Source organism: Pseudophryne corroboree, chromosome 1 (genome assembly GCF_028390025.1).
Source record: "Pseudophryne corroboree isolate aPseCor3 chromosome 1, aPseCor3.hap2, whole genome shotgun sequence".
Taxonomy (NCBI): domain Eukaryota; kingdom Metazoa; phylum Chordata; class Amphibia; order Anura; family Myobatrachidae; genus Pseudophryne; species Pseudophryne corroboree.
The window spans coordinates 1014054349-1014080463 of record NC_086444.1 but is presented as its reverse complement, the minus strand read 5'-3'; positions in this window follow the sequence as shown (position 1 = coordinate 1014080463).

The window sequence follows — 26115 nt, the reverse complement described above, 5'->3', positions numbered from 1 at the left end:
TTTTTTCTCCATTTCTGACGTTACTTTCTTGATTTTTTTGTTTGTTTTATTTTTATTTTTTTATTATTATTTTTTACTATATATGTACACGAATGATACCATACTTACCTATTCCACTGGTCTCAGCCACTTCTCCCACAGGCTACTGCTCTTCTTTTACCGGTTGGATACTCCTCTGGGTGCATGACAAATGGCTGAAAACAATCAGGTCACCTTCTCCTCCTAAATAAAACTTCAACATTTATTAGTACATATATAGGTTACAGTCATATTTTTCATATTTTTATTATTTTCTATATATTGTACGCTGGCCGTAACTGCTTCCACATCTACATATGGCGGTGTACTTGCATTCTCTTTTTTTTTCCTCCTACTTATTTATTGTTGCTACAAGTTCAAACAGTTCTTATATTTCCATTCTTGTCTTATATGACTTTGGTTCAACATACCACCTGCAATACCTTAGGATCAAACTCACCAACCCCTCTTGCTGCCACAGGTTTAAACAAGTATGTCTGACTTTTTGTTTTCGGGATTTTATCAGACATATTCTTATCCTTAAATTCTGCAATACCTCTGGTTCAAAGCTGCTCGCCTTAGGGAATGGTACCCTATCTTTGTCAGTCATACATTCCCATTCAGACAAAAAGTCTTCAGCGTGTGGACCATATTTCCCACACATAATACTTTTTCCTTTAAACTTCGCTGACCCCCTGGGCCGCGGCTCTTCAACCTGAACCCTGGTTAAACGTCCCTTACTTGAGCAACTGGCTCCCATAATTGTGGGCCTTTTCCCACAAACACCAAAATACTCAATATAAGGTGACGGTGAAAGTTCTCCGAGCGCTTCCACCCACTCTCCGCCCACGTTGGCCAGTACTACCATACACTGTTGATAGTGAAGGCAATGTACCCAACTTAGGGCTCCTATCAGACCTTACAACACCGTAATTTCTCTCGGTGGAAGTTCTGTTTGGAATATTTTCCTGAGAGAGGCAGCGAAAAATTCCTTTTCGGTATCTTTCAACTGGAATTGTTTGTAGGGTGAAAAACAGAGAAATTAGATAACTATCCTTCACCCTTTCCAGTGAAGCCCACCAGGGAGATTTCCCGACGTAGTCAAAGAAAAACCCCTTTTGTCTATGCAATCACGTCTGCGTATGCTCTCCCACAGCGCATATGACACAATGGTATCACGTTGTGCTGTGCAGAACACACGGACATGCGATGCAATAGCACAGCCTATAGATACTAGTTATCTTTATGCCCTACGATTGCTGTAGACCACCTAGCCTAGACCACTCCAGACCACTTCAGTGTATGGGATCACTAAGACCACTTCAGACCACATCAGTTCTAATCACGCAAGGTAGCGAACCCTACGCCGCCGGGCCTCTACTAATCCGGTGTTAGCACTTCAGACCACTTCAGTTTCTGGGTTCAGTTCCACTCTGTCCGCTTTCACTCACTCAAATACACTTTGGTTTTTCTGTACAGAAAATTTGGATTCATTCAGATAGGCAGCTTTACCCCAGATGCAATACAGTTTTTAAACTAAATTTAGAGTAACCTGCTTCTGAAATCTGATAGTTATGTGCTATTGTATTAAATGTCTACTATCCCACCTTTGAACTAAACGACACTATTGTATAATTTGTACTTAACGCCTGCATTCTTACGCACTTTGCACAAACACGAGACCGTGCGTGTCCCTTACGCTGCGTGCGCAGTCCTTTACTTTGTCCGAGACACGTGTCCAAAACCCTGCGTCCGCAATAAAACAAATCACACAGCTCTAAGTATAAATGAGGACAATACTAATTACTATTGCCCACTAGACACAACTTGTTCTGTATAAACTTTTATGCAGACCTGCGTTTGTGTCTTTACGCTTACTTCCTTAAAATACTGTCATTTCAGTTTTAACTATATAGCAACAAATGTATCCTATTTCACACAGATCTATAATGAATCTACCAATAATCAATAATTTAAATGATATGATTCAGATTGGATAGCTATCTTGCAGAACATACACTGATATAAATATACACACAATTATAATATTACATATAATATATATTTATATAATATATATACCACTTGACTCTCATAGAACCCCCACACAGTACACACCTACTTTGTATATGCTAAACAGGTTCAGCCTTGGGGACGTCCAAAGGGGCTGACCTGACTTTCCTGTCCACCACCTGTTTGGAATATCTATTGTTCTAATAAAAGTGATTTAGCTTTTATACATTTAATCATAATTATCCGCTGCAATGTCCCACAACTTCACAAGCATCAAATGAATCTACACATCAATCTGGTTGCCTCAATAGTAAACATGACAGGTATATCTTGTTTCGTTCAAATAATACACATTCATGACATTAATTCATTAGATAATTTTAAATCATCATGATGTCTGGCGCTTGATATTACATAATTATGTACTGTATGAGATAAGTGTCGAATTCATCTCTGTGGCATGTCCATGTAAATGCGTGTGTTACCATATATTGCTGTGCTCGCTGCGCGTATTTGCAAGTATAGCGACTTATATGTGTGAAGTTTGTATGTTCTCTTTATGTAATTTTTTTTTTTTTACTTCGACAATACAGAAGCGTCAACTATAGGTGGCTTTTCCCACTTTTTCCTATCATCCTCAGGGAAAGGAAAAGCAACGAGAACCCTTTTTGGGATCTGGAATTTTTCTCTGGGTTTTCCCGGGATTTTTCAAATAATGGAGAAGATTCAAATGTTTGAAAAGTCGTTTGGGTGTATGTTTTTTCCTGTCTATTAGATAGGAAAAAACAGATTCCCAACTGACTTTTCAAACATTTGAATCTCCCCTAATGTGTTTAATTCTTTAGATGCAGGGAAGGTCAGGGAGGCTTTCTTATTGTCTGTAAAGTAAGCCTCCTCAACCCGCTCAGGCGGTTTGTCAGTAATGTGTAACACATCCCTAATGGCCTCAATCATAAGCCGCACCCCTCTTGCAAGGGAAGCCACACCCCCCCCCCCGCATATCCCTATCATCGTCTGCCGTGTCAGAGTCGGTATCCGTGTCGACTTGCATAATCTGAGCAAGCGCACGTTTCTTTGGGTATATACAAGGGGATTTTGAGGTTGTGAGAACAGAACCAGACAAAACCTCCACAGATTGTTTTAAAACCTGTGCTTCAGTCTCATAATGTGCAATCCTAGTAGAAATCTGGGATATCATTCCCTTAATAGAAGCCACCCACTGGGGTTCGGATTCAGAAGGCTGAGACATAATATTACATTCCTGAGTACATGGAATGGATTCCTCTGGTGAAGATACATATTCTGCCGTACAAGACACAGAGTCCCAGGATATAGTAATGTGAGATTTGCATACACACACAGGAAAAAGTCAGTCACAGCTTCCCCCAAGTACCTCCAGAGAAACACAGCGCCCCAGAAGACAAAATAAATGTCTGGCGCTGACTGTGTACCCTTAATAGACTACACAGATATAATTCACTCCCCCCCCTATAACCCCCTGGTACCTCACATGATGACTGGAGTTATGTGGAGGGTCAGCGTTCCCTGTCAGCGTTTCTGTGTGATTTCTGCAGGGAGAAAATGGCGCTGGAGAGCTGCTGGATCCGCTTTGATGAGAAGTTCCGCCCTCGAAAATGGCACGTCTTCCCGCACTTTACATTCTTTATGCTGGCCTGAGGTATTATTTCAAGCAGCAGTCATAGACCCTGATAGATGTAGTGACCAGTGTACGGGTATTGCGCTGGCCCAGGGCGCCCCTCACAGCACCGCACCGTAGTACCGCTGAGCCACTGGAGCGCAGCTTCAGTATTGCGCTCCCACCCTGTTGCTGCCATTCACGCCAGCTCCCTGCTTGTCGGGTCATCGGTGACTTACTCACCACCGCAAACTTGTGGCTCTGTTAAGGGGTGGCGGCATGCTGCGGGAGTGAGCGGTCACCTCGGGGGTTAACGATCATCACCCTCAGGAGCTTAATGTCCTGTCAGCGGAGATAGTGGCCATTAACCTCAGAGGGTTGGACACTACTTCCCCCCTAAGTCCCACGAAGCAGGGAGGCTGTTGCCAGCAGCCTCCCTGTGTCTAACTCTAATAAAAATAAGAAAACTAGAGAAGCTCCTATGGAGCTCCCCTAGCTGTGACCGGCTCCACCAGGCACGTTTTCTAAACTGGTAGGAGGGGCATAGAGGGAGGAGCCGGCCCACACTATTAAACTTTTAAAGTGCCCATGGCTCCCAAAGGACCCATCTATACCCCATGGTACAAATGTGGACCCCAGCATCCTCTAGGACGTAAGAGAAAAACAATTGTGTGCACAATTCTGCTAAAGCCACAGGAGGGATCTTAAGTAAAATGATGCCCGCTTCTGGCTACTGTGATCTGCTGCTGTGCGACCATCGGACATCTGAGAAACGTTCATCACGTTGCCGGTGCCAGTAAAGCTACGTCCAAAGATGCAGCAACTGGATCCAGCACCCCTCAATGGGTCTGACACACCCCTGTTTTCTGAACACTCCCAGTCGCCACAAATCATGCTGAGGCTTTTGGGCCACTGTGAGCGACATCGCATCCCCAGATCTGCACATGTGGCTCCTATGCACATGCATAACCACAAACAGACCAACTGCAAAAAAAAAAAATCAGAATTGCCACCACTTCTGAATCAGCCCCACAGTCAGGGGAACGCATGCTCCGTAGCAGTTTCACAGCAATGTAGAAAATGCTGCATGAAAGCTTTGAGATGTGCTAGTGCATACGCTTTGTACAATCAGGGCCGGTGCTAGGGTGTTCAGCGCCCCCCTGCAAATTCTAAATTTGCGCCCTCACATATTTTATAAAGGGACAGTGCGTGTCGAAAAAAGGGGTGTTGTCTCACAAGGAAGGGGTGTGGCCACACAATAGTACCCCCATTTCAAATGTAAACCTTCCCCAGTCTCCTACCTTTCCCCTTCTTACTGTACCTATTAATATAATGAGATGATTTTTATCCCACACAATAACAATACTACCTGGCGACTTTAATGATATCCCTCTGATACCCACATCAGTTGGTAAAAAAAACTAGGGGGCACCAATACTTTCAAAATGGAATACTGCCCATAGCCTCTAGCTAGTGCCCAGCAACTATGCTTATACAGACCTAGGGCCAGTCGCAGTCAGCCGTGTCCAGCCAGTACACCCGTCACCCTGTTACTGACGATGATCTGCAGCCGCTGGGCAGGAGCTTATCTTTCAGCTGCTGGAGGCTGATGTCAGCGCCGGCAGCTCGGGCACAGAGACAGAAGGAAGAAGATGTTCCTGAGGCTGGAGGCGGGCAGGATCTCGGAGGGGGAGTCCGCCTACAGGGGGTTCATCCACGGCAAACAGCTGGCACCCACGACGCCCTCTGCCTGCGTCCAGCTTAGCTGGTCTGGTGATGTCCAGATAATCATGTCTCCCATCAGAACGGCATAGGTGAGGGCGGCACGGGTGCTGGGTGGACAGGAGCAGCGGACGTGAGCGTGCACCAATCAGATCTGCTCCTCCTTAAAGTCATTCCAACTGCACAGCTTCCGCAGGTCGGAGCGGCGAGGTTGCCGGCAGAGAAATACCGCAAAGAAGCCTGAAAGCTCCGGTCAGGAAGTGTGGATGATTTGTTCTGCTGCAGGGTAAAGGCTGCCCTGCAGATTCCGGCTTCAAGCTGCCGGTGCCTGTCACATCGACAGACGCAGCAGCGAAAGAGACAGGGGCAGCAGCGGGGATGCAGAGCAGGTAGAGCGCCTCTCCAGTCCGGCGCCTACCTGCACTGCATCCCTTTGCTGAGCGGGTAGCGCCGGGCCTGTGTACAATCACACTGCACAGTCTGTTACAGTGGGGAGAAATGTGTATTGGCCCTAAGGGGAAGAAAATGTATTAAACCTTATGGTTATTTGTTTGTTTTTATGTAATAGGTCAATTAAAGACAGTAATCTATCAATAGCATGTCCGTTACATTTAGAAACCCACAGAATAGTACATAACATACCTCCCAACATGACCCTCTCCAGGAGGGACAGAATGCTCTGCTCCTGGACTTCCCTCTTCATGTATGATTGCCGACACCTGTGCTGAAACACCTTTCTTATCCATTAACCTGTTCAACACAGGTGCCGGCAATCATACATTAACATAAAAGTCCAGGAGCAGAGCATTGTGTCCCTCCTGGAGAGGGTCATGTTGGGAGGTATGACATTATAATATTTTGTATGTTTAAAAGCTGGAAGTATTTCCAGCTATCTCGTGATTGACACATTTCTCTCCATGTTAATAATGCTGATTGCCGTTCTGTTTGTACTCCAAGACTGAAGATCTGATTCTACATATTAAAGTATTTAGTCACCTGATGCAGCAGTGTAACTCAGATTATCAGTCTCTGCACTGCCCTCATTTCTTCATTGGCTCGTTAGAAGTTATCCCTAATTAGATGAAATTTACATAACTGCCTCTGCAAGGTCTGTTCCTCTGATGGCTGCATACATTCCTTCCTCTCATGTGCAAGATGTTCTCAGCTGTTTGTCTGCTTACAATAGTACATAGGGATTATTTCTCAATGTGAAAGTTTTTAGCTGTCTTTGTGCGTTTATTTCAAGTGACATATCCTGGGGATTCATGGACCTGTTATAAGGTTCAGTTTCCGTAGCATTACGTATTAAGCATGATTCAAGTAAACTTCTCTATAAATATGTCTCACCTTAGTGGATGGACAATGGTCCCGATTCAGACCTGATTGCTGCTGTGTTTTCGCACAGCGGGCGATTATCGATAGACTGCGTATGCACCGCATTGCGCATGCGTGTCGCCAGACAACAGCAGGCATCGCCGAACAGTGACAGACTGGTGCGAAAATCACACAGCCATTGGCGTGCTGATTGACAGGAAGAGTACGTTTGAGGGTGGTAACTGACCGTTTTCTGGGAGTGTCAGGGAAAACACAGGCGTACCCAAGAGTTTTTACGGAGGGTGTGTGACGTCAGCTCCGGACCTGATCAGCCCGTTCTCATCACACTGTAGGAGTAAGTCCTGGGCTGCGCAAAGAATGCACACACTGGTAAAAACATTTGATAGTGAGTGTGGTGCGAACGGAATTGCAGCTGTCCGCTGACTGAGGGATATTAAAAACACAGCGTTCACCTGCAATCGCAATCGTGCACGGGCGAATTCACACTCCACTTGGGCGGCGACTATCTGAACTCAGGACAGCTAAATTAGCAGCCCAGCGATCAGGTCTGAATCACCCCCATTATTGGGAGCCCAAACGGTTGATTCTGGACATCAAACTGAAAAAAGTTAATCATAAATCTGACATTAGTCCGGTATTCTTCTACAGTATATGAGTAAGGGTCTCTCCATCATCACTTCATTTCTACAAAAGCAGGTGAAAATTACAATTTTCACCTACTTTTGTAGAAATTAAGCGTCAGGGCCATTCATTATTCGTGTGACGCAGGAGATATCATTGCTATCTCCTGGTTACAATTCTCCCCCAATAATTCCCCACAGTCTCCACACTTTAGTACAGGTATATAGAAACTGTGTAATTTCTCAAGCTCCAAAAATGTTATTTTTATTTTGGAACTTGTGTGTCAGGAACAGAGGCGTAACTAGGGTTTTTGGCGCCCAGGGCAAGATAAAGAATGGCGCTTCCCCACGCACAAAGTAAATATAGGAAGGGGCGTGGCCACTGAAAATGGGGCATGTCAACATGACACGCCACCTGTTTCTCCTCATTCTGGGAACATTCCTTTCCTTTGCATATGCACCTTACCTATATGGTGCTGTCTCACAATGTGGAACCTCTGAAGAAATGTATCCTCACTGGGAAGACTTCAGTCAGTATTCATTATTCATGTACTGTAGGTCCATCGTCCAGAAGATGCCTGTTTGTGTAGGATTCACACCTACCTGACTGCGATTATGTTTTCTTCTCATTAGTCCTATTATTCTTTTCTTGAGGAGGAACCAATCCTTCCGTTTCGGTGCACTCTCATTGGTGGTATAGGGTCAGTTCTTTCTACGACCATACCCCTACGTTCTCGCTCAATCTCGTCCGATCTTGGAAGCTAAACGGAGGTGGGCTGGGTCAGTACCTAGACAGGCGACTGGTAGGGAATACCCGGTGAAGTAGGAAGACTCCCTTCCCTATAGAAACAACACCAACAGCAGTATCACCACTCACTCTCAATCCTACTACCTCTTGATCCTTTAGTCGTCACAATATATTTATTTATCCAAAATATTGGCAAACTATTAGAATTGTTAATTAGTGTGTGGGCTCTTCCACTCACGAATTTAACCCTATTTAGGGCCGCATTAATACAAACACAGTTTGTACAGATCTTTGGCAGACGGAAGCAGCTTAAGATGTAGCTATCTTCCGATATGCATTTATCCAGGCATAATTAAGATCTGAACATTTTACAAATTTTGGGAGACACACTTTCCATATGACATATCAATAGCTACTTATGTTTAATTTGTCTTGTAGAGTTCTCATGTATTTTAAAGAGCAGAATTAAAAGACTACGTTATCAATTTTTAGGCACATCACTTATCGATTAACACTTACATAATTTTACAAGAGTGCGCCCAAACAAGAGTCATACTTTTCTCCTTGTGCATATACAATTGTTTTCCTTCTCGTGACTCTGGGCGCACCGCCATACGGACAGATAGGAATTTCCAATTATTATTGTCCATCTCTGGCCTCTATATATTCACATGTGTATTTTGAATCTAGGTCGGTGCAGGATCCAAAACCCTCCTTTCTGTGTAGGATTAGTCACAAGGTCATCATACAATAGCATTTCAACCAGACTCGTGCCCCTTGTGTCACTTCCTGAGCCCTGCGTACTGTATCTCAGCCACACCATCTCCCCCTGCATCTCTCAGATACACTATCATCTCCCCCCTGCATCTCTCAGATACATCATCATCTCCCCCCTGCATCTCTCAGATACACCATCATCTCCCCCCTGCATCTCTCAGATACACCATCATCTCCCCCCTGCATCTCTCAGATACACCATCATCTCCCCCCTGCATCTCTCAGCACATCATCACCTCCCCAACACATCGTCTCTCAGCACATCATCTTCTCCCCCCACCCGTGTCGTCTCTCTCAGCACACCATCATCTCCCCCTGCGTCATCTCACCCTTTATTCTATGTCTCTCTGTACCCCTCCACTCCTTCATTCATTGCCTCCTTTTGCCCCCTCTTCATTCCATGCCGCTGTGCCCTCTCCCCACTTTATTCTACGCCTCTCTGTGTGTCTACCTGTGTGTGTCTATTACTCCTGACCTTCAGTCGGGAACCATTGAGGCCAGGCAGCAGGCTGAAGATCAGGAAGCATGACGCTGGTGTCGCCATAACACTGCTGGCAGCAGCCCTAGTGGGAGGCTGGGAGCTGCCGCTGCTATAACGCAGCCGAGCACCATGGGCCTTGCTCTGCAGCGCAATTGTAATGGGCGGGCGGCTGCGACGCAATGGTGGCTGGGTGTGGTATGGGTACGATGCCCTGCCTGGTGGTTCCCCCCTCTGCTGGGCCTGCCACGACACCTAGGGCATGTGCGCTGCTCACCCCACCCTATATACGCCGCTGATATTGCATACCCTCCAGCTGTACCTTTTTAGCAGGTACAGTACCTTTTTTTCATGATCTGTACCGATATTTGGCTCTCCAAACTTCCACTGAAAGTATAGAAAAACATTTACCCGTGGCCACGCCCCCATTTCTGATTTGTACCTATTTTTATATGTAAAATGTTGGAGGGTATGATATTGACCCTGCGTAGGTTTTCAGGATAGCCCTGTTTCAGCACAGATGGGAGCGTTTGCAGGTAGTTCCCGTAATTTGAGAAGTCAAAAACCCGTCAGGTGCAGCAGCTCACATAAATTAATGATACAGGCTCCTTGTTGTGTTTATTAATATCTTAATTGATAAAAATAAAAAGCAAATCCTACAGCCAGGCACCTATGCACTATACAGGGAGTGCGGGTGATACTTCTCCTGGTGCTTCACTCACCCGAATCCTGATGAAGGGCGCTCACTCTCCTCCTCCCAGAAATTCAGCTATTCGGGCGGGGTGACTCTTCCAGTTCCTAGTGCCACATCATTCAGGCACTGCGGTGAGCTGCTCTCCCGGGCATGAGCCTCCTCCGGACTGCTCCCGGAGTTTCTGGCGATCTGGACACTTGCGCTGCCCCAGCAGATCCTTCCTCTGCCCAGAGCTCCGCTCCTCCAGGAACTGCAGCATGAACGTGGCTGGCTTCCTGCATCAGTCTCTGCATCTCCCAACGGGGTGCCCTAATGGGGAAGTCAGCGATCATTACACACTGCCGGCGCTGGGACCGCAACGGTTCCTGTATGTTACTATGTAAACTAGAGGGAGGGAGGGGAGGAGAGTGTGCCGCTATCAACCTGCTACTGCTCATAGGCTGCTACAGGCTTACAAGGATTTGCTGGGATGACACTCTGCCAGGCAGAGGCGCAGCTAGGGTTTTTGGAGCCCAGGGCAAGATCAATAATGCCCCCCCCCCTTCCCCAAAAACAAAACTAAAAAAAGAAAGAAAAGGAAAGTATGTGCGCACACCACCGGTGTCACTGTATATAAAGATATCAGGGTGTGTATGTATAGATGTAGGTGCAGTGGTCGAAGTGGAATTTTTGAAGAGGGAATGAAACAGTGAAGGATGCAATTATGCGCGCGCCGCTCCGGAAAAGGGGGCTTCGTCACTCAAAAGGGAGCGTGTCCTTCAATGTAGTAGTTCTCCTTATACTATCTAGTACTGGTGCCCCTTTCACATTATAGCACACGGTATGAGCCAAAATTCACATTATGGGGTATATTCAATTGAAGTCGGATCAATTCCGACATGCATTTGTCGGAATGGATCTGACAACCCCTATTCAAATCTCATCTCAATTCGACTTTTTCAAGTCAAATGGAGATGAGTGACCCAGAGGAGGAGAGGGGGGGGGGAGCCGCGGGGAGATGAGTGGGGGACAGCCGCCGGCAGCCAGAGGAGATCAGCGCTACAGTAGCGCTGCAGAAGGATGTCACACAGCCGCCTGACCTCACGGCAGTGTCCACCCGGCTCCAGCAAGCTTGCTGGAGCCGGGTGGACGCTGCTGTGAGCGGCACTGCTGTGTGACATCCTGCTGCAGCGCTGTGTTGTAGCACTGATCTCCTCTGGCTGCCCGTGGCAGTCCCCAGTCTAGCTGCGGCTCTCCCCCCTCTCCTCCTCTGGGTCTGCATCTCAGTCCGACATCTTTTGAGGTCGGACTGAGATAGTCGAAAAGGGGGCCGCCCTGTTTTTGACACAAGCACGTGGATCGGCAGCTATTCCGCCGATCCACGTGCGTTTCGCCAAGTCAAATTCATCGACTTGTCGAAAATATTGAATAGGTAGAATCACGCACGATTCGACCTTAAAAAGTCAAAAACTGCCATCTTTTCGACAGACTGCAGTTTTCGACTTCAATTGAATATACCCCTAAAGCACACAGAATGAGCCAAAATTCACATTATAGCACACGGTATGAGACAAAATTCACATTATAGCACATGGTATGAGCCAAAATTCACATTATAGAGTGAGGGGATCCTACCCCCTTAATTAACAAGGCCTGTGGGGCACTGTGATGAGGGGAGCCTATTCCCTTAATTGACTAATTGCAGAGTTTAGCAGCAGAAGGGTTGCAGCGGTTTCTGACCCCAAGCTGCGGCACTTCTGCTACCTCTGACACTCCACGTCTACGGCGCCACCTGGGATGCAGAGCACCGCACCGGGGATGCACCCTTTTCAGTGTGGTCTGCTGCACTCCGAAGGGGGTTCTTTTCTCCTGCTGCAGGATCCTGATGTGCGCCGTCATCCCCGCTGTTCCGCACCATCTTCTTTCAGCCAGCCAGGGTCTTCTGCGGGTCCTTGCTCCGGTAAGCGGGTGTCCTCCACGATGCCGGTGCTCCCATCGCTGGTCAGTCTCCTCCCTTGCTGCAGGGTCCCACTCCACTGAAGGTTGGATGTCCTTCCCCGGTCCTGCGGCTGGCTGGACTCCTCCACTTCTGCGGTGTATTCTCCACTCAGCGCAGATGGCTCTGGACGCTCTGGTGACAGGCACAGGCAGCTCCTCCCTGGCGTTGGTCCTCTCCTGGTCCTGCGTCTCGGTCCTGCAGCTCGCTCCCACGCGTCTCTTCAGCTGGTACGCATGTCTCCGCTCCTCCTCCGGTCTTCGGTGAGACCTCCGGGGCTCCTTCCTATGTGCTGCTGCTGTCTGCTAATTAAAAAAAATATATATACTTCCAGGTCTGTGGAGAAGTGCCGCTACTTCGACATACATACATAAATACATACATACATACATACATACATACATACGCCTACACATAAAACACAAACATGAAACACATACAATATACAATTATACGCAAACACACTGAACACATACACACAAATATCCACACAGATATAAAATATACACACACATAGAAGACATACACACAAACACACACGCATACTCCTGCTTACCCTTCCAAGCCGGACACACACACAGAAACACACGCATACTCCTGCTTAGCCCTCCAAGTGTACACACGCACACTTCTGCTTACCCCTCCAAGCCGGACACACACACAGAAACACACGCATACTCCTGCTTAGCCCTCCAAGTGTACACCCACACTTCTGCTTACCCCTCCAAGCCGGACACACACACAGAAACACACGCATACTCCTGCTTAGCCCTCCAAGTGTACACACATGCACACTTCTGCTTACCCCTCCAAGCCGGACACACACACACACACACACACACACACACACACAGAAACACACGCATACTCCTGCTTACCCCTCCAAGCCGGACACACACACACACCAGGGACATGCGGTGATACGCACACTCCTGCTTACCCCTCCAGGCAGCACACACACACACAAACACACACGTCCTTACCCCACCAGTGCTGGACACACAAACAGGCACACGCACACACACACACACACACACACACACACACACACACACACCCCTGCTTACCTCTCCAACAACACACACACACACCCCTCCATTGCTGGACACATGCACACACACACACACACACACCCCTGCTTACCTCTCCAACAACACACACACACACCCCTCCATTGCTGGACACATGCACACACACACACACACCCCTGGTTACCCCTCCAGCAACACACACACACCGCTCCATTGCTGGACACATGCACACACACCCCCTGGTTACCCCTCCAACAACACACACATACCCCTCCATTGCTAGACACATACACACACACACACACACACACACACACCCTGCTTACCCCTCCAACAACACACACACACACCCCTCCATTGCTGGGCAGTGGACACACACATTTGTGCTTGCAGCTTACCCCTCCATCATTGTCAGCGGGAGGGTGGCAGGTCCGGACCGGAGCCCTCCTTGGCTGCGCACACTGGCGCTCAGCCGCTCACAGCGGTGGGAGGCAGACGAAAGGTCCTGGGCCCTCCATCTATTCATTGCACTCTCCTGCCCGCCTCTGCGAGTGCAATGAATAGAGGGAGGGCCCAGGACGACACGACACGTCTGGAGGGCTCATAGCGATGCTGACGGACTGGGCACTAGTAGCAGCGGCAGGCAGCATGGGGCGAGCGGGCCGTGCAGGTGCCGGTGGCGCTACCTTCTGCTGGGGCTGTCACGGTGCCCAGGGCACGTGCCCTGCTCGCCCCGTGCTAGTTACGCCTCTGGCAGTGGGTGACACCAAGTAGAGGGTGATAGCAGTGGGTGACGCCTAGGAGAGGGTGATAGCAGTGGGTGACGCCGAGGAGAGGGTGATAGCAGTGGGTGACGCCAGGGAGAGGGTGACACCAGGGAGAGGGTGATAGCAGTGGGTGAAGCAAGGGAGAGGGTGATAGCAGTGGGTGACGCATGGGAGAGGGTGATAACAGCGAGTGATGCCAGGGAGAGGGTGACAGGAAGAAGATGACAGCAGTGGGTGACAGGGAGAAGTTGACAGCAGTGGGTGACGATGCCAGGAAGAGGGTGACAGAAGTAGCAATGGTTGACAGGGAGAGGCTGACTCCAGGGAGAGGGTGACAGCCGTGGGTGATGCCAGGGAGAGGGTGACAGCAGTGGGTGACGCCAGGGGGAGGGCGACAGCTGTGGGTGACACCAGGGAGAGGATGACAGCAGTGGGTGACACTAGGGAGAGGGAGATAGCAGTGGGTGATGCCAGGAGAGGGTGATAGAAGTGGGTTACGCCAGGAAGAGGGTGACTCCAGGGAAGAGTGACAGCAGTGGGTGACATCAGGGAGAGGATGAAACAAAGGAGAGGGTGATAACATCGAGTGATGCCAGGGAGAGGGTGACAGGAAGAAGATGACAGCAGCGGGTGACAGGGAGAGGTTGACAGCAGTGGGTGACGATGCCAGGAAGAGGGTGACAGAAGTAGCAATGGTTGACAGGGAGAGGCTGACTCCAGGGAGAGGGTGACAGCAGTGGGTGATGCCAGGGAGAGGGTGACAGCAGTGGGTGACGCCAGGGGGAGGGCGACAGCTGTGGGTGACACCAGGGAGAGGATGACAGCAGTGGGTGACACTAGGGAGAGGGAGATAGCAGTGGGTGATGCCAGGAGAGGGTGATAGCAGTGGGTTATGCCAGGAAGAGGGTGACTCCAGGGAAGAGTGACAGCAGTGGGTGACATCAGGGAGAGGATGAAACAAGGGAGAGGGTGATAACAGCGAGTGATGCCAGGGAGAGGGTGACAGGATGAAGATGACAGCAGTGGGTGACAGCAGTGGGTGATGCCAGGGAGAGGGTGACAGCAGCAGGTGACAGGGTGAGGATGACCGTAGTGGGTGACGCCAAGGAGAGGGTGACAGCAGTAGTACTGGGTGACAGGAAGAGGCTGACGGCAGGGAGAGGGTGACAGCAGTGAGTGACGATGCCAGGAAGAGGGTGACAGCAGTAGCAATGGGTGAAAGGGAGAGACTGACTCCAGGGAGACGCAAGGGAGAGGATTACAGCAGTAGCGCTGGTTGACGGGGAGCCGGTGACGGTGAGAAGGAGAGGGGGGCAGGCAGTGAATTACAATTATATTGCAATTTAATTTCCTGGGCCCAGATCCTTCTTTGGTATTAACGCTGAGGATCGTGGCGTCAGATTCCTGGCAGCAAGAACAGCCTCAACAAGAACCAGGGTGAGAGGAGAGGGGAGGAGCAGGGATAGTGGCCCCTCCTTCCTCCTTTAGCCGGACTTTGGGGGTAATTCCAAGTTGATCGCAGCAGGATTTTTGATAGCAATTGGGCAAAACCATGTGCACTGCAGGGGAGGCAGATATAACATGTGCAGAGAGAGTTAGATTTGGGTGGGGTGTGTTCAATCTGCAATCTAATTTGCAGTGTAAAAATAAAGTAGCCAGTATTTACCCTGCACAGAAACAAAATAACCCACCCAAATCTTACTCTCTCTACACATGTTATATCTGCCTCCCCTGCAGTGCACATGGTTTTGCCCAATTGCTATCAAAAATCCTGCTGCGATCAACTTGGAATTACCACCTTTGACAGTAGCAGCTGCTCAAACTACTTGCTACTGGCAGCGCAGAGCAGGCCAGAGACGGGCGGGCGGTGCAGTGGTAGCGGGCGGGTTTCACCACTAGAGGGCAGCAAGAAAGAGAGTGAAGGGGGACAAGTAGGAGAGAGAGGGGAGAGGGCCACCATGTACCCCAGATAACACACTACTAGTGTCATCATAACCCCCATTATCTGTCTGCCATGGACTCATCGGGTGACAAATTGTTAGGGTCTCCTGCCCTGTGCTGCCACGTCGTCATGGCAACCGGGAGACAAGTGCTAGCGGAGTGACCTGAGCGCAGCTGATACTCCGGTTCGGGTCTTTTGCTGTGCAGTGGTTATAGGCTCTGTGCATGGCAGGGGATCCGGTGCTGGTTTTTGTGCTCACAGTCTGTGAGGTCTGAGTGGGGCGTGGACAGCACCTGCTTTATAAGGCCTCTTCTCAGGGTAAGCAGATGCTGCTGAATCTTTGTTGGTTAGTCAGTTTCTGAAAGTTAGCCAGTACTGTGTAGCTTTGTATTTGTTTGTTGCTTACTGCAAATAGGCCTGGGGATTTGGTATTACACTCTGCCAATCCAGACCTAGCAGTAAGACTGGAGTCAGTCGTTTAGCTTGCTGGGGTTCTGTTACTACTCTGTGAACTTAGCAAGTTTGTGGCTGTATTCTAAGACTTGCCTGTCTAATCCTGTCTCACTGTGCTAGGTGTCAGGGGTCAGTTTAGTGGCAGTAAGCTGAACCTGTGCACTGCAAGTGAGAATTAGGATTGTGGAGACTCTCCTTGTGTCTATCATTCCATCTCTGACCAAGGAGTTTACTGCCACACCCGTTGGTAACCCTTTAGGGTTTTGCTGTTGCCCTTAGCAACAGCATTTCGGGTTCTCTACGTATTAAAACACAACATCTTGCTTTTCCCATCTGAGCAGTTCTAATACAAGGGAGATACCCAGTTCCTTAGCCTCTGGGCTTCTCTGTTCACTTTGTGTGTATTTTGTTAACCTATCACCTTCTGTGTACGTTATGTCATATTCCCCAGTCTGTCTGTAAGTCCATTTGTTTTGCATAACAGTTCAAACACCAGTACATTCCTGCAGGCACTGGAGTGCATAACAGTCCTGACACCAGTACTTTCCTGCAGGCACTGGTGTGCATAACATATTCAGCAGCCTAATACTCCTGTTGAAATTTTGTGGGAATATGGAGCATACCCCTCAAAATACGTTGCAACAGGTTGTCGATCAGGTGCAGGTCCTGACTCGACAATTTAATGATTTGTCCATTAAAATGCACACCTCCCAGGCTGCTGGCGGAGCTCCCACAGCAGCAGCACCTGCAGGGGTTAAGGAGCCGAAAGTAAATCTCCCGGATCGTTTTTCTGGAGATCGCTCGCAGTTCTTTTGTTTCAAGGAGAGCTGCAAGCTATACTTCCGGCTTAGGCCTCAGTCTTCTGGGTCGGAGATTCAGCGGGTGGGCATTGTGATTTCCTTGCTACAAGGAGACCCACAGATCTGGGCATATGGGTTGCAGCCTGACTGTCCGTCGCTTAAAAGTGTTGATGCTTTTTTTACGGCACTGGGCATGTTGTATGATGACCCTGACAAGACGGCCTCAGCCGAGGCTCAGATTTCGATCCTTAAGCAAGGGCGAAGGCCAGTTGAGGTTTACTGTACGGAGTTTCGGAGGTTGGCCCATGATACCCAGTGGAATGACCCAGCCCTGAGACACCAGTACCGAAGAGGTCTTTCTAACCAGATAAAGGACCAACTGGTACAATATCCCTTGCCTGATAGCTTGGATCAGCTCATGCAGTTATCCATCCGGGTGGATAGACGGCTGAGAGAGCGTAGGCTTGAAAGGGAGACTGAGATTTCCTTCCTTCCCAAGGGAACCTCAGACTCTGAGGAATTTTCAGAGGAGCCTATGCAGATTGGGGCTACCCGCCTCTCCTCGCGTGAGAAGACGCGGAGGAGACAGCAGGGGTTGTGTTTGTACTGTGGGAATAAAGGTCATGTGGTAGTATCATGCCCAGAAAAGCCGGAAAACTTCAGGGCCTGAGGGTGATGGGAAATATCCTGTCAGGCCAGAAGTCAGAATTTCCCAAGAAGACTTTTATCATTCCGGTGACCTTGAAGATCCTCGGTCAAACTGTCAAGACTGAGGCCTTTGTGGACAGTGGGGCCGACGGGGTTTTTATGGACCGCCAATTCGCCCTGAAACACTCTGTTCCCTTAGTACCCTTGGCATCGGAAATTGAGATTTGTGGGTTAAACGGGGAACCATTATCCCAAGGTAAAATTACCTCTTGCACTAGCCAGATTTCTTTGTTTATTGGAGCCACACACTCTGAAAAATTGTCCTTTTATGTGACTGTCTGTACTTTTGCCCCATTGGTGTTGGGGTTACCCTGGTTAAGGGCCCACAATCCTCAATTTGACTGGGTCTCTGGGGAGATTCTTAGTTGGGGTACTGATTGTTTCAGGAGTTGCTTGAGCCTTCCAGTCAGGCTCTCGCAGCTAAGTTTGCCAGGATTGCCAGGGTGTTATGCAGATTTTGCGGACGTGTTCTCCAAAAAAGTTGCAGAGGTACTACCTCCCCATCGCCCCTATGACTGTGCCATTGATTTGTTGCCAAATGCTAAGCTTCCCAAGAGCAGGTTGTACTCCCTGTCACGTCCTGAGACTCAGGCTATGGCAGAGTACATTCAGGAGAACTTGGCTAAGGGATTTATCAGACCTTCACAGTCTCCAGTTGGGTCGGGGTTCTTCTTCGTGGGTAAAAAGGACGGTTCGTTGCGACCCTGCATCGACTTCAGGGAATTGAACCGTATCACGATTAAAAACTCATACCCACTGCCTCTCATTTCGGTCTTGTTTGACCAGCTTCGTACTGCCACCATTTTTTCTAAGATTGACCTACGCGGTGCGTACAATCTAATCCGAATAAGAGAGGGGGATGAATGGAAGACTGCCTTTAATACCCACTCAGGGCATTATGAATATTTGGTGATGCCTTTTGGGCTCTGTAATGCCCCGGCAGTCTTCCAGGATTTCATGAATGATGTGCTCAGGGAATATTTGGATAGATTCTTAGTTGTATACTTAGATGACATCCTAATCTTCTCCCATTCCCTGGAGGAACATCGGAAGCATGTACGCTTAGTCCTCCAGAAACTCAGAGACCACCGGCTTGGGGCGAAGCTGGAGAAGTGCGAATTTGAAGTTCAGCAAATCGCATTTCTAGGATATATTATCTCCCCAGAAGGTTTCCAAATGGAGGGTTCCAAGGTACAGGCAGTCCTGGATTGGGTGCAGCCCACTAGTTTGAAGGCGCTTCAGCGTTTCCTGGGCTTTGCGAATTTTTATAGACGATTTATCGCTGGATTTTCGTCTATAGTGGCGCCCTTGGTGGCACTCACTAAGAAAGGGGCGGATGTTGCTCACTGGTCTTGTGAGGCTAAATCGGCTTTTGCCCGTCTCAAAAGGGCATTTGTTTCGGCCAAGGTGCTGCGACACCCAGATCCAGAGCGTCCTTTTGTGGTGGAGGTGGATGCCTCTGAGATGGGTATGGGGGCAGTGCTTTCTCAGATGGGAGTGTCTGATAATCGCCTTCATCCCTGTGCTTACTTTTCCCGTAAATTTTCGCCTGCCGAGATGAATTATGACGTGGGTAACCGGGAATTGTTGGCTATTAAGGATGCACTCGAGGAGTGGAGACACTGGCTTGAGGGGGCTAAGTTTGTGGTCTCAATTCTCACTGACCATAAGAATCTGGCATATTTAGAGTCAGCGAAGCGTCTCAATGCCAGGCAGGCACGATGGGCTTTGTTTTTTGCTCGCTTTAATTTTTTGATAACATATCGCCCTGGGTCAAAAAACATCAAGGCTGATGCGCTCTCGCGGAGTTTTGCTCCAATCCAGGAGACCACCGAGGAGCCATTGCCCATTGTTTCCCCATCATGTATTAAAGTGGGCATTACCCAGGACCTCTTATCATTAGTCCTTAGAGCACAAGAGCAGGCTCCTCCAGACCTTCCGGTAGGTCTTTTGTTTGTGCCTCCTAGGTTAAGACAGCGAGTGTTCCTGGAATTCCATGCCAAGAAGTCTGCAGGTCACCCGGGTATTGCCAGAACTCGGGAGTTGCTATCTAGGGCGGTGTGGTGGCCCTCGGTGGCTAAGGATGTGGATCAGTGGGTTCGGGCATGTGACATCTGTGCCCGAAATAAGACTCCTAGAGGGGTTCCGGTTGGCCCATTACATCCACTCTCTATCCCATCTAAGCCATGGACCCACATTTCAATGGATTTTGTGGTGGACTTGCCCAAATCCTCGGGGATGACAGCCATCTGGGTTGTCGTTGACAGGTTTTCGAAGATGGCGCACTTCGTTCCACTGGTTGGGCTGCCATCGGCCAGACGCCTGTCTGAATTATTTATGCTGCATGTTGTGCGTCTCCACGGGTTGCCACTTGATGTGGTCTCTGACCGCGGATCCCAGTTTGTGGCCAAATTCTGGAGGGCATTTTGTTCCGATCTCCAGATTTCTGTCAGCTTGTCGTCGGGCTACCATCCGCAGTCTAATGGGCAGACTGAAAGGGTTGCTCATCTGTCCATGGCGGAGTTTGCCTATAACAACGCGGCTCACTCTGCTACAGGGATCTCTCCATTCCTTTGTGTGTATGGGCATCATCCTAAGGCCAATTCTTTTGACCCCCTGGACTCCACGCCTGGTGGTTCCTCTGTGGTTTTGGTCCTTAGAGGTATTTGGCGGAAAGTGAAGAAAGCCCTTGTGTCTGTGTCATTAGTGACCAAAAGGGTTTTTGATAAGCGGAAAAGACCCTGCAGCTTCAAATTAGGAGTCTTCGTCTGGTTGTCTACCAAGAATTTGAAGTTGAGACAGCCATCTCATAAGTTAGGCCCCCGGTTCATCGGCCCTTATAAGATCACCAGGGTTATCAATCCGGTGGCATTTCAGTTAGCTCTGCCCCGTTCTTTGGGTATCAATAAAACCTTTCATTGTTCCCTTTTAAAACGGGCGATTAGTAATCCTTCTTCCAGTGGAAGACCTTCCCCTCTTCTGATACGTGGCCAGAGGGAGTTTGTTGTTGAAAGGATTCTTGACTCCAAGGTGGTTCGGGGTCGGCTGTCATTTTTGGTGCACTGGAAGGGGTATGGCCCGGAGGAGCGGTCGTGGGTGCGCAGTTGTGATCTTCATGCCCCCAGACTGATACGCTCTTTCTTCTCGCAGTTCCCCGATAAACCCGGTGGTAGGGGTTCTTTGACCCCTCGTCAGAGGGGGGGTACTGTTAGGGTCTCCTGCCCTGTGCTGCCACGTCGTCATGGCAACCGGGAGACAAGTGCTAGCGGAGTGACCTGAGCGCAGCTGATACTCCGGTTCGGGTCTTTTGCTGTGCAGTGGTTATAGGCTCTGTGCATGGCAGGGGATCCGGTGCTGGTTTTTGTGCTCACAGTCTGTGAGGTCTGAGTGGGGCGTGGACAGCACCTGCTTTATAAGGCCTCTTCTCAGGGTAAGCAGATGCTGCTGAATCTTTGTTGGTTAGTCAGTTTCTGAAAGTTAGCCAGTACTGTGTAGCTTTGTATTTGTTTGTTGCTTACTGCAAATAGGCCTGGGGATTTGGTATTACACTCTGCCAATCCAGACCTAGCAGTAAGACTGGAGTCAGTCGTTTAGCTTGCTGGGGTTCTGTTACTACTCTGTGAACTTAGCAAGTTTGCGGCTGTATTCTAAGACTTGCCTGTCTAATCCTGTCTCACTGTGCTAGGTGTCAGGGGTCAGTTTAGTGGCAGTAAGCTGAACCTGTGCACTGCAAGTGAGAATTAGGATTGTGGAGACTCTCCTTGTGTCTATCATTCCATCTCTGACCAAGGAGTTTACTGCCACACCCGTTGGTAACCCTTTAGGGTTTTGCTGTTGCCCTTAGCAACAGCATTTCGGGTTCTCTACGTATTAAAACACAACATCTTGCTTTTCCCATCTGAGCAGTTCTAATACAAGGGAGATACCCAGTTCCTTAGCCTCTGGGCTTCTCTGTTCACTTTGTGTGTATTTTGTTAACCTATCACCTTCTGTGTACGTTATGTCATATTCACCAGTCTGTCTGTAAGTCCATTTGTTTTGCATAACAGTTCAAACACCAGTACATTCCTGCAGGCACTGGAGTGCATAACAGTCCTGACACCAGTACTTTCCTGCAGGCACTGGTGTGCATAACACAAATGGGCAGTAGCAGCCTGGCACTGGGAAGTGATAATGCTGCACTAGCTAAAAGGGCATCTCCTGCCAGCCGCATTTAGCACACAATGCAGCAGGGCCGGGCATTACATTACACATACACTGATCGGGTGCCCAGCTCCATCGGCCCCACCGCATCCCTTATCCCACCCTCCACAACAGACCTGGATGTGCAGTCTGTAGCTCGTTCCCAATTCATATCGCTGTCAAGCAGGGCCTGCCGACCTCTTGGATTCTCATCCTTAAGCAGCAGCAGCTGAGCAGCTCCGCCACATTCCTCAAAGTACAGTCTCCTCCTCGGCGTCCCACTATACCGCGGAGGGAGAGCGGAGAAGAAAGAAAGGCGCAGGGTGCAGGAACGCAGGTGAAAGGGGGGGGGGGGAGTTTCTGGCTCTGACCCGACTGCTTCCTTCTTGTTAACACGATGTACTGCAATGAGCCATTCTACTGATAATGTTCCCTGCCACGGCGCCCCCGTGCATGAACCCTGCTCGCGCTGCCCTTGTCTGCCCCGATAGAAGAAGCAGCAGCAGCATTCTCCGATGTGCCAGGGTGTAGTACCAGCAGCTGCCAGTAGGTGACGGCGGTGCACAGAGTGAGTGACGTCACCGCATTGTAGCTTCAAGTTACAGATAGATGTGGGCTCTTAGTGGCCGGCATGGTGGTGCGTGTCGTTAGTCCTGCAGCTGGGGCGGCCCAGGCTGTGGGTTTGAGTACCACCCCTGCGCTCTAGTTTAGATACAGGGAAAGCACAAAAATTAGTTAGGGAATGCAGCTAGGCATGGGGTGCACTCGGACTGTGGCAGCAGCCTGTTTTTTCGTGTACACAATACTTCAAGAGATAATATTATTATTTATAACCCCCCTAATCTCACCAGCATTAGTATACACCTGGGCCAAAATTTACTAATATTTGTGTTTTAGCCGTTTTTAAGGGTGTTTGAACTCGAATGGTATCGGGTGCATTTTACTGCAACTTTTTGAATCCTGATATGGTCAGTTACTAAGTTACTAGTTTTCCACATTCGTTTTTCCGATGTCGATGTGATTCGTAATGTCAGGCAGTGTTTTATGGGAGTGATGAGTAAAACACTGCCTGACAAAACACAAGGAATCCCGGACGGATATGTGAGATCCGTGCAGGGCTTCATTGTGCACCTTTTTTTTAAAAATGAAAGTGTTAAAAATCAAGAAAAAAATTGCGTGGGGGTCCCCCCTCCTAAGCACAACCAGCCTTGGGCTCTTTCAGCCGGTCCTGGTTGCAAAAATATGGGGGAAAAATTGACAGGGGTTCCCCCATATTTTAACAACCAGCACCGGGCTCTGCGCCTGGTCCTGGTGCCAAAAATACGGGGGACGTAGGGGTCCCCCGTATTTTTGGAACCAGCACCGGGCTCCACTAGTCAGAGAGATAATGCCACAGCCGGGGGAAACTTTTATATAGGTCCCTGCGGCCCTGGCATTAAATCACTAACTAGTCACCCCTGGCCGGGGTACCCTGGAGGAGTGGGAACCCCTTAAATCAAGGGGTCTCCCCCTTCAGCGACCCAAGGGCCAGGGGTAAAGCCCGAGGCTGTCCCCCCCATCCAAGGGCTGCGGATGGGGGGCTGATAGCCTTGTGAAAAAAATAGAATATTGTTTTATGTAGCAGTACTACAAGTCCCAGCAAGCCTCCCCCACAAGCTGGTACTTGGAGAACCACAAGTACCAGCATGCGGTGGAAAAACGGGCCCGCTGGTACCTGTAGTACTACTACAAAAAAATACCCAAATAAAAACAGAACTCACACACCTTGAAAGTACAACTTTATTACATACATGCACACCTACATTCACACATACTTACCTATGTTCACACGAGGGTCGGTCCACATCTCCAAGTAGAATCCATGCGTTACCTGAAATTAAAATTATACTCACAAAAATCCAGTGTAGATCGGTCCTCTTCTGAGTTTGTAATCCAACTACTTGGCAAAAAAACAAACCGGAAACCCGACCACGCACTGAAAGGGGTCCCATGTTTACACATGGGATCCCTTTCCCCGACTGCCAGGACCCCTCCTGACTCCTGTCAAAGAGGGTCCCTTCAGCCAATCAGTGAGCGCCACGTCGTGGCACTCTCCTGATTGGCTGTGTGCTCCTGTAGTGTCAGTGAGGCTGCACACGGCAGAGATACAATGTAGCGCCTATGCGCTCCATTGTATCCAATGGTGGGAACTTTGCGGTCAGCGGTGAGGTTACTTTCGGTCAACCGCTGACCGCAAAGTTCCCACCATTGGATACAATGGAGCTCATAGGCGCAACCAGGGGTTAAAGTGGGCCGGAACGGGCCGGAACTGCGTTCCGTCAGTTGTATTGGGAGGCGGAACTAGTTCCGCCACCTCCAGCCCACTTTACCCGGCCTGACTGACTAGAGTAGACCATCCCCGCCTCTCATTGTGCGCTGCGCCACCCACATTAATAGATGGGGAGGGGCGGCCAGGACTAGGACTACCTTATAGCCCACCTCCACGAGTTCCCCTCCCTCCTATAGCGTCGTTGGCCGCGGCGGCGAGATTCAGGCGATGCATCTCCACATGTCTGTCTCTCCTGCCGTGTAAAGGCACAGAGGACAGGAAACCCATGCTGACGCTCTTGGTGGCTCTCAATGGCAGGGGCAAGAGACGGGAGTACTGGCACAAGGACAGAGAGTGGTAGGAAAGAGGGGGGTGTCGGAAGAGGGAGGGATGTTGTGCGCTGTGTCAGGAATTAAATGTGGGGTGGGTGGGGGGGAGTGAAGCTGTATGTGGGATTACATGTACTGGGGAGGGGGAGCTGTGTCAGGTATTAAATGTGCGGGGAGGGGATCTGTATGTGGGATTACATGTACTGGGGAGGGGGAGCTGTGTCAGGTATTAAATGTGCGGGGTGATCTGTATGTGGGATTACATGTACTGGGGAGGGGGAGCTGTGTCAGGTATTAAATGTGCGGGGGGGGATCTGTATGTAGGATTACATGTGCTGGGAAGGGGGAGCTGTGTCAGGTATTAAATGTGCGGGGAGGGGATCTGTATGTGGGATTACATGTACTGGGGAGGGGGAGCTGTGTCAGGTATTAAATGTGCGGGGAGGGGATCTGTATGTGGGATTACATGTACTGGGGAGGGGGAGCTGTGTCAGGTATTAAATGTGCGGGGGGGGATCTGTATGTGGGATTACATGTACTGGGGAGGGGGAGCTGTGTCAGGTATTAAATGTGCGGGGGGGGGATCTGTATGTGGGATTACATGTGCTGGGAAGGGGGAGCTGTGTCAGGTATTAAATGTGCGGGGGGGGGGATCTGTATGTGGGATTACATGTGCTGGGAAGGGGGAGCTGTGTCAGGTATTAAATGTGCGGGGGGGGATCTGTATGTGGGATTACATGTACTGGGGAGGGGGAGCTGTGTCAGGTATTAAATGTGCGGGAGGGGGATCTGTATGTGGGATTACATGTGCTGGGAAGGGGGAGCTGTGTCAGGTGTTAAATGTGCGGGGGGGGATCTGTATGTAGGATTACATGTGCTGGGAAGGGGGAGCTGTGTCAGGTATTAAATGTGCGGGGGGGGATCTGTATGTGGGATTACATGTGCTGGGAAGGGGGAGCTGTGTCAGGTATTAAATGTGCGGGGGGGGGGAGCTGTATGTGGGATTATATGTGTCCTGGGGAAGGGGGACCTGTGTCGGGGAATAAATGCAGGGGGGAGCTGTATGTGGGATTATATGTGCTGGGGAAGGGGGATCTGTGTCAGAGATTATGTGCTGGGGAGGATAAACTGTGTTAGGGATTATTTGTTTGGGAGGGGGAAACTGTCAGAGTTTACATGTGCCGGGAGGGGTGAGCTGTGAGTCGGATTATATGCTGTGGGCATTATGTGTATTATGGGGTGCTACTACTGTGGGCATTATTACTATTGTGTAACACGCCCCTTTTTTGAGACCACGCCCCTTTTTTGTGGCGCGGGCCTACGGCGCGCGCAATACCTTTGTTGCATGGGCACCGTGGGGAGGGGGGTGAGTTCCACCACCTCTCTAGGACCACTTTAAGCACTGGGCGCAACATTGTATCTCTGCCGTGCGCAGCCTGACTGACAGCTCAGGAGCACACAGCCAATCAGGAGAGTGCCACGACGTGGCGCTCCCTGATTGGCTGAAGGGACTCTCTGTGACAGGAGTCAGGGGGGGTCCCGGCAGTCGGGGAAAGGGGTCCCATGTGTAAACATGGGA